We start from the raw sequence: 12,339 nt of genomic DNA, 5'->3' as shown, positions 1-12,339 counted from the left end.
TTCTGAACGTGCATCGCTGTGTCGAAGGAACACGATATGAAGAACAACGAGCTCAAGTGCCAGTACCCTTCATGAATTTGGCGCGGACAGGAGGGTCGTTTGGGATTTGGTGCGGGGTAGGAGTAGTTTTGGTAATGTACGGTTTAGGTGCTCCAGTACCAACTTCCACACCCAGTGATCCAGAGATGAGACCAGGCTCATCCACTCTCGGTGTGGAATTTCACTCGGCCAATTCATGCATGCAGGTTCTCTAACCTATTCGTGGCAGTACCCAGCCATGAGCTCAGAAGACGTTACCAAGCGATTGAGCATGAAGTCTTGTTGGGGGTTGGTAATGCATGAGTGTATCGGGGAAATACCATTATGTTTTGTTTTCCTCTAATATTTCATTTCAGAGTATCCAACAGGCCGGACACTAAAACAGAAATGAAACATACTAACGCTACAACATTGGACCTTTGTCCTTTGACACTCTAATTCTTAAGGAGGGTGGATATATATAGGGCACTAACATGCAACATTGTGAGCAAGACATGAAATGAGAGTGTTGATCAAGTCATTCAAGAAGCGTTTTATTGTTTCCTTTTTATCATGTGTGTACACGCTGTCAAATCGTGTGATCATTCTATTTTTACGGTTTGTTTCCTTTTGCAGGAAGAGAAGGAAAAATCATGTGACGCCCCAAGACCGGAGTTTCAGATGCCTTCCATATGTTTCGGGTTTCGCCGTGTGTTTCATTTGTGCCTGCCCTTTTATTTTTGCATTGCAACATGTCATCATCTCATAAATCTTTTGCAACTCAAATAAATAAACCGTATGGATTTTCAGTCCATTTAAACCGAGGGAATTCACATGGTGATTCTCTTTACAACATATCCTCTCGATATTTAGAGAGCTATAGTAAATATTCCAATCATTTGGATTTACCGCAAACACAATTGCAATATAAAACTCTCAGGTCTTTTCTGCTTCGAGTTGCTCCTCACACCTTGCCATATATTCTTTCATCATTTTCCGAAGCTCCACCTAAATTCTCAACATTTATGGACCTTCCTTTTACCGAGTCTTAGTTCAAACCCATTTGAATTAAATTCAAATGAGTTTGAATTTATATCTTTCAATCTTGGCCATTTCATTTTTCTTCGAACGAGCTTATTTTTGTGAGTCCAAAAAAATTAACCACATGCCCTAATTCTTCTTCCAACCTTCTCTTGTCTTCTTTCCTTTCTTCTAGTTCTCTGTTAACCAAAAGAGAGAGGAGGAAGAGAGAAGCCCAGCCGCCACTTGTGTCCAGCCAGGACCATTTTGGCCCAAGGCCCAGGCCACCGCAAGCCCTTCAGCCAGGCCGACCCATCCTGCCACTTGTGTCCAGCCAGGACCATTTTGGCCCAAGGCCCAGGCCACCGCAAGCCCTTCAGCCAGGCCGACCCATCCTGCTTCATGGCCTGCTAGGCCCAGCCGCCTCCACTAGTGCCACAACCCTAGACACCAGGGAGCCCGACTCTCTTCTCCCTCGATCCATTCCCCTCGCGCCGTCGGCCTCGCGCTCCCTCGATGCCATCTCTCTCCCTGCTCGATCTCTCCCTCCTTCGTTCCCGCACGCCGCCATCTCTCTCTCGCTCCTCCCTCCTCTCGATCCTTTTTCCTTCTCCCCACGCCTCCTCATCTGCAGAGCGCCACAGCGCCGCCGTGGCCCTGCCGGCCCGGAGCGCCGCGCGACGCGCCCAGTCTCCATGGCCACGCCTCTTCGCCGCCCGGACCCGTCGTCCTCAACGCCGCCTCTCCTGCTCGTTGACCGCGCCGCCAGAGCCCTGCATCGCGCCAAGCGTCGCCAGCGCCCCCAAGTCCGCGTCGCCAAGTTCCTCGACCTCGCCGGAGCACAGGACCTCCTCGGCCGCCGCTTCGCCAGGGATGTCGAGCGCCACCAGCAGCAATTCTGGCAGTCCCCGTCGCCGAGTCCCTCCCCGTGACCCGTCAAGCCGCCGCTCTGTCAACCGCGGGAAACCTCCGATGCGCCAAGTCCATCCAGCCGCCGCTGCATGTGCCCTCGCCTCTACCGCGCCTCCTCCTTCTTCTGCTGCTGCAGTGCAGGCCACTACAGTACCGCCCCAACCTCCATGAGCAGCGCCATGAACCACAGCTATTTGTACCGGCTTCCGAACCGCAAGACCAAGAACATCCACCAACCTGAGCGTTCCCTGGACACGTCAAGGTCGACTCCATCGCAAAGAACGACTACATGTTTGACCCTGGATATCGGATTGCAAAACGCCAAGTACCCCTTCAGTTCGGCAAGACCGGCAAGTTCGTCTTCACTAAACGTTCACACGACCGCAACCGGGACCTTGTTCCGCTATGTTTTGGACACGCCGAGTTCCTCGAAGGCACCGATGCCTAGTATGTCTCAAGACCCGGATCGACAAGTACCACGACGTCCGGAGCCCTCAGATCCATCAAGTTCATCTACCCTCGTGTGTACCACTACCGTCGCCCCAAAGACGTTGGAGTCATCAAGTACCTCTCTGAACGAACGTGTACGACTACAGCCGGTGTGCATTTTTGTCAAGTCCGACTACGGCAAACGACTACATGATGGGACGCCAAGTACCACTACACCCGGAGACCTCAAACCCGTCAAGTCCAACAACGATTGTGTACAACTACCCACGACGTGCATGTTGCCAAGTACCCTCTCCGGATCATCATGTTCGACTACCGATAAACATGTACCACTACCGTCGCCGAGATCGCGAGAACCTCTACCGTCGACCCTAGAGCATGAGAGAACGACTACTTCCACTACGGAAGTCCCGAGAACGTCTACTTCCCCTTCTCCACTTCGAACTTGATCCGTTCCGATAATGCACGCTCCGAAAGGTATAACCGCCGAGACGATGACCCGTGGAACGAATGCATGTTGTGTGATGTATGAGATGCACCCGTTGTCTGCACCGTGTCCGAGTTGTCACTTGCTCGGTCCTCCTCTTTTACCGCTAACCCGTGGGGACCCGGTATCCGGGAGCACCCCACCATCCTTGCATGACACGCCCCCGTCACTTTTCCTTTTGCACCGGCATCTCAATCGAGTTACCGGAAACCGGGACGTTGCCGTGGCACCGTTTCGTTAACGTTGTCGTGGCACCCCTTTTCATTTCCGCCACGATGACAAATGCTTCTTAATATGCTCTTTTCAACATTTTCATAAATATTGCATAAACTTGTTCCTGTCGTCCGCATCATGATAACAACATTTAAAATTTTTAAAATTGTTGTTGCATTAAATTGCCAAATGCATATGGTGATTTACCGGATTTGTTGTTTGTTATATCCGGCCCCAATTAAATTGTTTAGGTAGTATAGTTTTGTTATGCTTCACCTCTTGCCATGCTAACCAACATTTAATATTGTTGAGTACCTAAACGAGAGAGAACTAAATAAGTCATGTGGTGTTTTCTTCAATATGCAACTCCGTGGCATATTGAGCTCCACTTAATTTGTAGTGTTGTTTGTTGCACTTTGCCATGCCATGCTTCATTAAACCAGACATGCATCATACTTGGTTGTGCATCATGCCATTTTATGTGATGGTTGTTTACTATGTTGTTTGCTTCTTTTCGGTGTTGCTTCTTCGGGTTAGTTCCGTTAACGTCGCGTTTGTGAGGATCCGTTCGACTACGTCTGTTTGTCTTCTTCATGGACTCGTTCTTCTTCCTTGCGGGATCTCAGGCAAGATGACCATACCCTCGAAATCACTTCTATCTTTACTTGCTAGTTGCTTGCTCTATTGCTATGCCGCGATACGTACCACTTGCTATATCATGCCTCCCATATTGACATGTCAAGCCTCTAACCCACCTTGTCCTAGCAAACCGTTGTTTGGCTATGTTACCGCTTTGCTCAGCCCCTCTTATAGCATTGCTAGTTGCAGGTGAAGATTGGAGTTTGTTCCTTATTGGAACATGGATATTTGTTGGGATGTCACAATTTCTCTTATTTAATTAATGCATCTATATACTTGGTAAAGGGTGGAAGGCTCGGCCTTATGCCTGGTGTTTTGTTCCACTCTTGCCGCCCTAGTTTCCGTCATACCGGTGTTATGTTCCTTGATTTTGCGTTCCTTACGCGGTTGGGTGTTATGGGAACCCCTTGACAGTTCACTTTGAATAAAACTCCTCCAGCAATGCCCGACCTTGGTTTTACCATTTGCCTACCTACCACCATATACCTTCCCTTGGGTTCTGCAGACTCAAGTGTCCTCTTATTTTAAACCCCCCCGGGCCAGTGCTCCTCTGAGTGTTGGTCCGAACCGAGCTGCCCGCGGGGCCACCTCGGGGAAACTTGAGGGTTGGTTTTTACTCGTAGCTAGTCTCATTCGGTGTTGCCCTGAGAACGAGATAGATGCGACTCCTATCGGGATTTGTCGGACATCGGGTGGCTTTGCTGGTCTTGTTTTACCATTGTCGAAATGTCTTGTAACCGGGATTCCGAGTCTGATTGGGTCTTCCTGGGAGAAGGAATATCCTTCGTTGACCGTGAGAGCTTGTGATGGGCTAAGTTGGGACACCCCTGCAGGGTTTTGAACTTTCGAAAGCCGTTCCCGCGGTTATGGACAGATGTGTATTTGTTAATATCCGGTTGTAGAGAACTTGACACGTAACTCAATTAAAATGCATCAACCGCGTGTGTAGCCGTGATGGTCCCTTTCCGGCGGAGTCCGGGAAGTGAACACGGTTCTTGTGTTATGTCCGACGTAAGTAGTTTCAGGATCACTTCTTGATCTCTTCTAGTTCACGACCGTGCTTTGCTTCTCTTCTCGCTCTCATTTGCGTAAGTTTGCCACCATATATGCTAGTGCTTGCTGCAGCTCCACCTCATTACCTTTTCCCTACCCATAAGCTTAAATAGTCTTGATCGTGAGGGTGTGAGATTGCTGAGTCCCCGTGACTCACAGATTTCTTCAAACAGTTGCAGGTGCCGATGATAACCGTGCAGGGGACGCAACCGAGCTCAAGGAGGAGCTTGATGAAGATCGTGTTCATTGTGTAGTTTCCTTTCTAGTTGATCAGTAGTGGAGCCCAGTCGGGGCGATCGGGGATCTTTCACATTAGGGGTGGTCTTCTTTTATTTGGTTCCGTAGTCAGACCTTGATTGTATTCTGGATGATGTAATGCTATATTCATGTATTGTGTTAAGTGACGATTGTAAGCCAATTCTTTATCCCTCTCATATTCAGTACATGGGAAGTGTAAAGATTACCCCTCTTGCGACATGCCTACAATGCGGTTATGCCTCTAAGTCGTGCTCCGACACGTGGGAGATATAGTTGCATCGTGGGTGTTACAAGTTGGTATCAGAGCCTTCCCCGACTTAGGAGCCCCCTGCTTGATCGAATCGCTGGCATTGTTGAGTCTAGAAAAATGTTTTGAGTCTTATAAGATTATATATATTGGAGAGTAGGATTATTTTTACTCCTCAGTCTCTTCGTCGCTCTGGTGAGGCCTCCTGACGTAGAGTTTTGACTCTTCTCTCCTCAAATTTCACTAAAATTTTTTAGGATCACACGGGTATCTTGGAATCGTTCCGATGGTTTTGTGACAAGAACATTGTTCTTGGTGCCTCCTGACATTTAGGGGTTGTGGCAATGTCCCGGGGAGTTGAGCTCCGAGGTGTTGTCGTCACAATTTTATCGTTGCAGTTCTGGAATACCTGAGTTTTGCCGACATCGAAAATCTCTTTTATGCAGTTATTGGTGAGATAACCTCGACGCCACCCAGTACTGGGGAGGGAGTTCGAGAGTATTGCCATAACTCGTATAACGTATGCTTTTCAAAGGTTGAGGTAAATGATTTCCGAAGGTTTCTTGGTTATGTGTTGAAGGATGGATACAGCTGGATGTAGGATTTGCTAGTTTTGGGTGAGATATTATGCTTCCCCTATATCCCCCACACCTGATTGCATAATCAGAAAGTTTTGGGAGTTTATAAGTGGGAATTCAAGTAGCCCTTAGGATATCTTTCCGACAGATGCATGATATGAGATTGGGGTTCGACGTCTAGTGGTCCGCCTATCCACGGTTGGTTTTACAGTGGTCTCGTTGTGTCTTAAAGAGTCCTTGGCTATGCTGAATCAGGGACGCTTCGTATGTCAAGTGCACTGCCTTGTACATGATGGTGCTGTACGATCGAGCCCGTGTGGGCCCCACCACAAAAACTTCGGACGAAATCTCTATCATATGTTTGTTCTGGCTTTTTTTGCAAGCCAATCCTTTGTTTTGTTTTGATTGTGGTATTCGAGTTGCTTCGAAGTCAAGTGTTGATTCCATACCTTTCCTAAGCGGTGTTCTCATGTTCCTATGTGAATACTAATCCTTCTCGATCATCGAGTTTGTCATTTCAATTTCTTCTCAACCGGTGTGCTTCTCTTCTAGTGGATCCGACCATTCCTACATTCGCGAGATCAATTCTCAATTCTTTGCAACGGTGTTTGTTTCATCGTCTCCAAGTTGACTTTGTTTTCCCGCCCTCCCACCCTTTTCCTTTAAGGACTCAGATTTTCTTATCAAGTATCCATCTTATGGATGTGAAGTTTTCTTCATGCTTTCCGTCAATGTTCTTATCCGGTGATTCTCATGAAGATTCTAACGGAGCTTCTAGTTTATCATTCTTCGTTCTCTTTTCTTGTCCGGTGGTCCAATTCAAGCTTTGTTGATCATATCCTTTTCCTCGTTTCAAATACCTTCTCATGCCGGTGCACACCCCTAATCATCCACTTCTCGTCTATTCATTTGTTCCGGAGTGCTGAAGTTATCTCAGAAGGCTCATCTTGTCATTCAAGATCCGTTTAACTTATTTTGAGGTTGTTATCTCAGTCAAGCCGTTTAATTCATCCGGTGCAATCTCCTTTCCAAGTAATTGTTCTACGGTGTATCTTTCAGTGGGCCCTAACCCACGGGTATTTTCTCAGGATCTTACCCGACTCTTCTATTTTCTCGGAGCTATTCCCAAATCTTATAAAGTTTGACGTAAGAATGAATTTTCATCAGTCAATTGCCTTCCCCAATATCATTTTTTCAAATTCTTTTCATCGTCGGTTCAACCTTTCTAATATTCATTCTCTCGGAGTATCTCAACAATTCATGGTGGTGTTTCTCGTCATCATTCTCAACATTTGAAGACCAAAGAAGAGTTTCTCTCAAATCTTGGTCCGTTCTCTCTAAGATTCATGGTGCTAGCCTTATGCCATCCTCTCATAATGGTTTTTCGATCATGAGAATTCTTTTCACCCATCCAAAGCATTTCATGAGTTGTTTCCATTTCTTTCCTACGAAGGTCATCTTTTCAAATATAATTCATTCCAGCCTTTAGCTCTCGTTCTCCAAATCTTACCGGTGCATCGCTCAAGTATTCTCTAGTCAGTTCATGGGCTCTTCGTTTCACTTGTACCAAATTCCCTCAAGCATCTTAGTTCATTTGCTAATTCTTCCCGGTGTTTCTTTATCTTTTCTTCATTTTTTTTCAAATCCTACCGGTGGTTCTTCAAGATTTTCCTCCTTCGTTTATCATATCAATTTATTCGTTGTTTCAACCCGACCGGTGATTCGTTGAAGACCTTCTCAAGTTTATGCTATATCTCTCTTAATCCTTTTCAACGAGAATAAGTGGTATGCCAAATCCGTTGCTTGTCATCAATCCAAATTGGTGAAGGATAAGCATAATGTAATTCTTATTCTTGTTTCATCGAGTAAATTCTATTCCTTATTCCGGAGGTTCATCAAATTCTCTATTTCAATTGTTTTCATCTTTTCTTTTCCGGAGTTCCAAGTTTTTCCGCATTATCTCATCGCAAAGCTCCATTTAATCATTCCAAGGCTTCACCTTATATTCTCAACTTCCCTTTCCTTCTATCATCCTTTTATTACCGGAGTTCTTCATGGAGGCTCTACATGATGGTTCATCAAGGATTTAATTCCTTCTTGAAATGTTCATCAAGATTCTTTTCACAGGAGCTCAAGCATTCTTTATCTGGCATTCTGAAGTGCAAGTCTTTCTACCTTATCTTTTGAAGTGGTGTTATGCCATTCTTGACAATTTGAGTTCATGTTTCATGATTCATATGTTGTTAAGAATGAGGTATTTTAAATCCATCAACCTCTTTGTTGGAGTTATCTTGTGTCATGTTTCACCTAAAGCTTTCCCTAAGGATTGTTGCTATTTATGGTGCTCATAAATGACCCAAGTTCATCTTTTATCCTCCCGGTGAAATAAGTTTCTCGTTTCCTTGTTGATATCAATCCAATCTATTGTTTCCTTAGTGGCAGAAATTCACCTCAAGAATTTCGAGATGTTTTCCATAAGCCCACAACAAGCTTACTCTTTTCGTTGTTGGTTTTCCAACAACTCTGTTCGACCCTTATCCTAAGGATGCCTTTTCTTCAAGCTCACTTGTGGCATAAGTTGACCTTTTCTTTTCCATCCTTCCATTTCAATGATCTATATTCTTTCTTCTTATGGAGGCATTGTGATGTTTCTCTCTTCTCTTATCATCTCAAGTTGTTAAGATCATGATCTTTTCATGCTTATCCTTTTAACCGGAGTGTTGTGCCCTCTGCTCTAGTTCTTTTCGCCTTATCAAGTCTTGCATCTCTTTTCAACCGGAGTGCTGCCCGAATTTGCTCTTCCTTGTTCCTCTTTCCTAACGGAGTGCTTTCAACTTCGTTCATCTTTGTTGTATTCTTTCTTTAAATTTGCTCAACCTCGCAAGGTTCTTTGGTTTCACTCGTTTGTCAAAGAAGCAACTTAGTTTTACCTCTTCTCTTCCTCTTCCTTTTCCCTCCGGTGCCATCCTAGATCTCGGGACAAGATCCTCTCGTAGTGGTGGAGTGTTGTGACGCCCCAAGACCGGAGCTTCGGATGCCTTCCATATGTTCTGGGTTTCGCCGTGTGTTTCATTTGTGTCTGCCCTTTTATTTTTGCATTGCATCATGTCATCATCTCATAAATCTTTTGCAACTTAAATAAATAAACCGTATGGATTTTCAGTCCATTTAAACTGAGGGAATTCACATGGTGATTCTCTTTACAACATATCCTCTCAATATTTAGAGAGCTATAGTAAATATTCCAATTATTTGGATTTATCGCAAACACACTTGAAATTTAAAACTCTCAGGTCTTTTCTGCTTTGAGTTGCTCCTCACACCTTGCCATATATTCTTTCATCATTTTTCGGAGCTCCACCTAAATTCTCAACATTTATGGACCTTCCTTTTACCGAGTCTTAGTTCAAACCCATTTGAATTAAATTCAAATGAGTTTGAATTTATATCTTTCAATCTTGGCCATTTCATTTTTCTTCGAACGAGCTTATTTTTGTGAGTCCAAGAAAATTAACCACATGCCCTAATTATTCTTCCAACCTTCTCTTGTCTTCTTTCCTTTCTTCTAGTTCTCTGTTAACGAAAAGAGAGAGGAGGAAGAGAGAAGCCCATCCGCCACTTGTGTCCAGCCAGGACCATTTTGGCCCAAGGCCCAGGGCACCGCAAGCACTTCAGCCAGGCCGGCCCATCCTGCTTCATGGCCTGCTAGGCCCAGCCGCCTCCACTAGTGCCGCATTCCTAGACACCAGGGAGCCGGACTCTCTTCTCCCTTGATCCCTTCCCCTCGCGCCGCCAGCCTCGCGCTCCCTCGATGCCATCTCTCTCCCTCCTTCGTTCCCGCATGCCGCCATCTCTCTCTCTCGCTCCTCCCTCCTCTCAATCCTTTTTCCTTCTCCTCGTGCTTCCTCATCTGCAGAGCGCCACAGTGCCGCCGCGGCCCTACTGGCCCGGAGCACCGCGTGACGCGCCCAGTCTCCATGGCCACGCCCCCTCGCCGCCCGGACCCGTCGTCCTCAACGCCGCCTCTCCTGCTCGTTGACCGCGCCGCCGGAGCCCTGCATCGCGCCAAGCGTCGCCGGCGCCCCCAAGTCCGCGTCGCCAAGTTCCTCTACCTCGCCGGAGCACAGGACCTCCTCGGCCGCCACTTTGCCAGGGACGTCGAGCGCCAGCAGCAGCAGTTCTGGCAGTCCCCGTCGCCGAGTCCCTCGCCGTGACCCGTCAAGCCACCGCTCTGTCAACCGCGGGAAACCTCTGCTGCGCCAAGTCCATCCAGCGGCCGCTCCATGTGCCCTCGCCTCTACCGTTCCTCCTCCTTCTTCTTCTGCTGCAGTGCAGGCCACCGCAGTACCGCCCCAACCTCCATGACTAGTGCCATGAACCGCAGCTCTTTGTACCGGCTTCCGAACCGCAAGACCAAGAACATCCACCGACCTGAGCGTTCCCTGGACACGTCAAGGTCGACTCCATCGCAAAGAACGACTACATGTTTGACCTTGGATATCGGATTGCAAAACGCCAAGTACCCCTTCAGTTCGGCAAGACCGGCAAGTTCGTCTTCACTGAACGTTCACACGATCGCAACCGGGATCTTGTTCCGCTATGTTTTGGATACGCCGAGTTCCTCGAAGGCACCGATGCCTAGTATGTCTCAAGACCCGGATCGACAAGTACCACGACGTCCGGAGCCCTCAGATCCGTCAAGTTCTTCTACCCTCGTGTGTACCACTACCGTCGCCCCGAAGACGTTGGAGTCATCAAGTACCTCTCTGAACGAACGTGTACGACTACAGCCGGTGTGCATTTTTGTCAAGTCCGACTACGACAAACGACTACACGATGGGATGCCAAGTATCACTACACCTGGAGACCTCGAACCCGTCAAGTCCGACAACGATTGTGTACAACTACCCACGACGTGCATGCTGCCAAGTACCCTCTCCGGATCGTCATCTTCGACCACTGATAAACATGTACCACTACCGTCGCTGAGATCGTGAGAACCTCTACCGTCGACCCTAGAGCATGAGAGAACGACTACTTCCACTACGAAAGTCCCGAGAACGTCTACTTCTACTTCTCCGCTTCAAACTTGATTGGTTTCGATAATGTACGCTCCGAAAGGTATAACTGCCGAGACAATGACCCATGGAATGAATGCATGTTGTGTGATGTATGAGATGCACCCGTTGTCTGCACCGTGTCCGAGTTGTCACTTGCTCGGTCCTTCTCTTTTGACGCTAACCCGTGGGGACCCGGTATCCGGGAGCACCCCACCATCCTTGCATGACACGCCCCCGTCACTTTTCCTTTTGCACCGACATCTCAATCGAGTTACCGGAAACCGGGACGTTGCCGTGGCACCGTTTCGTTATCGTTGCCGTGGCACCGTTTTGTTATCGTTGCCGTGGCACCCCTTTTCATTTCCGCCACGATGACAAATGCTTCTTAATATGCTCTTTTCAACATTTTCATAAATATTGCATAAACTTGTTGCTATCATCCACATCATGATAACAACATTTAAAATGTTTAAAATTGTTGTTGCATTAAATTGCCAAATGCATATGGGGATTTACCGGATTTGTTATTTGTTATATCCGGCCCCATTTAAATTGTTTAGATAGTATAGTTTTGTTATGCTTCACCTCTTGCCATGCTAACCAACACTTAATATTGTTGAGTACCTAAACGAGAGAGAACTAAATAAGTCATGTGGTGTTTTCTTCAATATGCAACTCCGTGGCATATTGAGCTCCACTTAATTTGTAGTGTTGTTTGTTGCACTTTGCCATGTCATGCTTCATTAAACCGGACATGCATCATACTTGGTTGTGCATCATGCCATGTTTATGTGATGGTTGTTTACTATGTTGTTTGCTACTTTCCGGTGTTGCTTCTTCGGGTTAGTTCCGTTAACGTCGCGTTTGTGAGGATCCGTTCGACTACGTCCGTTTGTCTTCTTCATGGACTCGTTCTTCTTCCTTGAGGGATCTCAGGAAAGATGACCATACCCTCAAAATCACTTCTATGTTTGCTTGCTAGTTGCTCGCTCTATTGCTATGCCGCGATACCTACCACTTGCTATATCATGCCTCCCATATTGACATGTCAAGCCTCTAACCCACCTTGTCCTAGCAAACCGTTGTTTGGCTATGTTACCGCTTTGCTCAGCCCCTCTTATAGCATTGCTAGTTGCAGGTGAAGATTGGAGTTTGTTCCTTATTGGAACATGGATATTTGTTGGGATATCACAATATCTCTTATTTAATTAATGCATCTACATACTTGGTAAAGGGTGGAAGGCTCGGCCTTATGCCTGGTGTTTTGGTCCACTCTTGCCACCCTAGTTTCCGTCATACCGGTGTTATGTTCCTTTATTTTGTGTTCCTTACGCGGTTGGGTGTTATGGGAACCCCTTGACTGTTCGCTTTGAATAAAACTCCTCCAGCAAGGCCCGACCTTGG

The sequence above is a fragment of the Triticum aestivum genome, chromosome 2A (assembly GCF_018294505.1).
Source record: "Triticum aestivum cultivar Chinese Spring chromosome 2A, IWGSC CS RefSeq v2.1, whole genome shotgun sequence".
Taxonomy (NCBI): Eukaryota; Viridiplantae; Streptophyta; class Magnoliopsida; order Poales; family Poaceae; genus Triticum; species Triticum aestivum.
Note: the sequence above shows the minus strand (reverse complement) of the source record.